The sequence below is a fragment of the Tupaia chinensis genome, unplaced genomic scaffold (genome assembly GCF_000334495.1).
Source record: "Tupaia chinensis unplaced genomic scaffold, TupChi_1.0 Scaffold000423_1, whole genome shotgun sequence".
NCBI lineage: Eukaryota > Metazoa > Chordata > Mammalia > Scandentia > Tupaiidae > Tupaia > Tupaia belangeri.
This window is the reverse complement of record NW_006159928.1, coordinates 2110858-2114483: the sequence shown is the minus strand read 5'-3', so window position 1 is coordinate 2114483 and position 3626 is coordinate 2110858. Positions and strand designations below refer to the sequence as shown.

At 38.0% G+C, this 3626-nt stretch overlaps 1 pseudogene; it reads right to left on the bottom strand.

Annotated features, from left to right (window-relative positions):
* Positions 1 to 2193: 2193 nt before the first annotated feature.
* On the bottom strand, positions 2194 to 2711 carry LOC102471719 (UDP-N-acetylglucosamine transferase subunit ALG13 homolog pseudogene; annotated as a pseudogene).
* Between the last annotated feature and the right edge of the window lie 915 nt (positions 2712 to 3626).

The window sequence follows — 3626 nt, the reverse complement described above, 5'->3', positions numbered from 1 at the left end:
GTGGTGATCTCCCCTAGGGGTGTGATTTCTCACTTATTCTCTCACTGTCTCTGTCTCTCTCTGTCTCTCCCCAGAATGCATGTACCCTATGGCCAAAACCTTAAAAATAATAATAATACAAAGATGGCAGAAATTTAAAATGGGTCATAACTTCTCTTACATTTAAAGCCACACACACATGCATATACTCAAATCCAAAGGCACTTTTACTTTTCTAGGGCTGCAGTATCAAAGCACCACAAAGCATTGAACAACTTCAAACAAGATAAATTTATTCTTATTCTCTCACAGTTACAGATGCTAGAAGTCTAAAATCAAGGTGTTCCCAGGATCACAATTCCTCTGAAGGTTCTAGAAAAGTGATCTTTCTTTGCATCTTACTATTTTCTGATGGTTGACCAGCAAGCCCTAAATCTTCTTGACTTACAGATGCACCACTATTATCTCAGTTTTTATTTCTCTATTGCCCTACCTAATCCAGTCTTACCCCTCCTCTTAACCTGATTATATCTAGAGACCCTATTTCCAAATAAGATCATGTTTATAGGTAGCAAGAGTTAGTACTTCAACATATCTTTCGGAGAGAACATAATTTAACCCCCAACAGACACGATTAAAATAAATGAGAGCAGTTACATAAAAATGTAACTGAGGGGGACCAGAAGGTGGTGTGGTGGTTAAGTGCACTGGACTCCCACATGGCCAGCCGTGGTTCAAGTCCCAGACCTGGTGGCTTTCTTTCTCACTTTCCCTCTCTGTGTCTCTGTCTCTGTTTCTCTTTGTTCAAATTAAAATAATAATGATAATGATTAAAATTAAAATAATTCTTTAAAAAAACAAAATGAAGAACAATTATTATGAAAATAATGACAAAATGTTCTTATACTTTTATACTTTTATAGGTCAGCAATAAGTTTAATATCAACATAAAAAGAGAAATCTGATCATTTATACAATCTAGGATGCACATGAATTTAGAAATAAACCCAGCACTGTGGAAAAATATTAACATTACTAGTAACAATGCCATAAATAAATAAATCTCACTTTAAGACTGTGCATAAAAATTATTTTCTTAGAGGCAAAAATATGATTATATAGAAAGTAAAGCATTATTTTTTTAAGTCCTTTTTGATTTATTCTTCTTAAACCAGTAAAACTTTCACATTGGGCAAGATTATTTTGTCACTTTGTATTTTAGAGAAAAAAAAGTAAACATATCCATTCCACTCTATTCAAGTTAAAAGTAGTTTCTCCAGTACAATAGAGTAACTGACTCAACCTCATTTAGGACATTTTTTAGCTTTTTTTTATTTCACAGAGCACAAAATCCTTCATGAGGGGAAGGTTCTTTTTTTTTTTTTTTCTTCTTTTTAATTTGTTTCCATGGACTTTGAAGCTAAATATGCTGACTCTATTGGAAAAACTCATTTTAATTGCAAGATGTCTGTTCTTGCCAGAGAAAGACAGAGCAAGGGAGAAAGCATCCCTTAATGGAGCATGGCATGCCACAATTCCTTCTCCATTTCTCTATCCTGTCTAGATTTTGAGCATGCATTCACACAGCTCAGCATGTTCTTCAAGTCATCAGGATTAGGTTCTGAACCTGCCAGTCATGTGTGAGCTCATTCACTAACAGCATGACTGCAAGCCTGGCTGCCCAAATTTTTCAAAGTTGTTACTGTTTTATTTTTCATTCGAAAAAACATCAAACTAATTACATTAATGGTTCTTGTTGCATTTTTCATATTTCATTCACTGTTTTCATGATTCTAAATCAATTTGGGATTCTAGGACAAAACCTGTGAATGCTCACTATGTATTGAAGATCAAGGAAAATCTAGTAAATTTACTAAACTGCAGTTAGGATTTGGACCTAAATGCAAATGGTCACACCATAAATTTTCTATACAGGGACCAGCAGTGTAATGGCTGTGTCACTGGACTCCCATGTAGTCAGCCGTAGTTGGAGTCCCAGAACCGGTGGCTTAAATTCACACCGGGTGCGTATGCGTGCATGCCCAGGATCCCGAGAGGAGAATGGAGGAGAAGGGATTGTGGCGTAGCCATGCCTCATGGGGGGTGATTTCTTGCTTTCTGTCTCTATGTCTCTCTCTGTCTTTCTGGCAAGCAGACATGCCCTATAGCAAAAACCTCTCCAAAAAAAAAAAATTTCTATACATTCTATATATGTAGGAAGTTTATTAGTTTATAGTAGTCTACAGATATGTTTAATTTGGTTTAATCAGGTTGCATAGGCTGGATTTGGTATTTTTAAAGTGCTGAGAGTTTAATGTTTATTTTTCTAATCCATTGACTTTCTCCAAAAACGCAGAAAATTTTTCTGGCTGGGCAGAAGGATAACATTTTGGCGTTGATAAATCCATTGACTGTAACAGCCTAGGAAGTGTGCTACAGGTACAGTAGAAGAGATGTCCCCCTTTGAGTAGCTGTTTTGCCAATTCCAGCTGATGATTGTTCATCAACTTTTTGTTTATAACCGTCACAAGTGGCTTTCCTCTCTCCAGAATCTCCAAACAGCTTCCTGCACCTGCGTCACTAGTAACAAGATCTGCTTTCTGAAGGTCTTCTTTCAAGGAATCCGTATGCCTGTAAACATCGAGAGTAAAGGACTCAGTACCGAATGGTTCAAGTACCACTGTTCCTCTACCAATTTGAAGAATAAGTTGATCGTAACTAAGGCTCTTCATTATTGCCTCACTGGTGGGGCTGCAAGAACTGCCAGTCCTCAGGAGGTACCGCAATGCTCAAGGAAGCCAGCCACATACAGTCCAGGCAGGGAAAGACGTGGGCACAGGCTGAGCATGGCGGGGTCAAAACAGGGTGGGAATGACAGGCCAGAGACGCCAAGACAGCCTGATCAAGGACCTGAGGCACCAGGCACCTACAGGGCGACCCACAGAGGTCCCAGTAAAGCATTATTTTCTTAGATGCATATACACTTCGTTTTAAAAGAGCATTCAGTATATAATTACATAACAGAATAATAAAGTGGGAAAATGTTTTATAAGTCATGTAAGTCCTAAGATTGTATTTATATATTTGATGTCATCAAAAAAGTTCAACTTTCTTTGAAATTATAAGGTGCGTACAATCCATTGAGAAGAGCTATAAATACAGTGTTCAGTGATGCCCCATTAAAAGCATTCCTGGGACCAGCAGATGGCGTAGCAGTTATGTCACGGGACTCCCACGTAGTCAACCGTGATTTGAGTCCTGGAACCAGTAGCTTAAAACTCACAATGGGCACATGTGCGAGCGTGCCGACAATTCTATGAAGAAGATGGAGGAGAAGGGTTTATGGTGCAGCCATCCCTCCTGGGGGGTGATTTCTCGCTTTCTGTCTTTCTGTCTCTCTGGCAAGTACATATACCCTATAACAAAAATCTCTCAAAAAAAAAAAAAAGTATTTCCATAAGTTAGGGAAAATTTCAGAGAGTTACAGATAGGAAAGCTCTGTTAACGTTCAGAATGCAGGCCTGTACACAGATTAATTCAGTGAAAATGGACATGATTCTGTGAAAGTTCCAGCTCAGATCACAGTGAAGATTTTTACATAGATGTATAACTCCAATGTTATAGACAAAATCAGTGACCAAATAGGA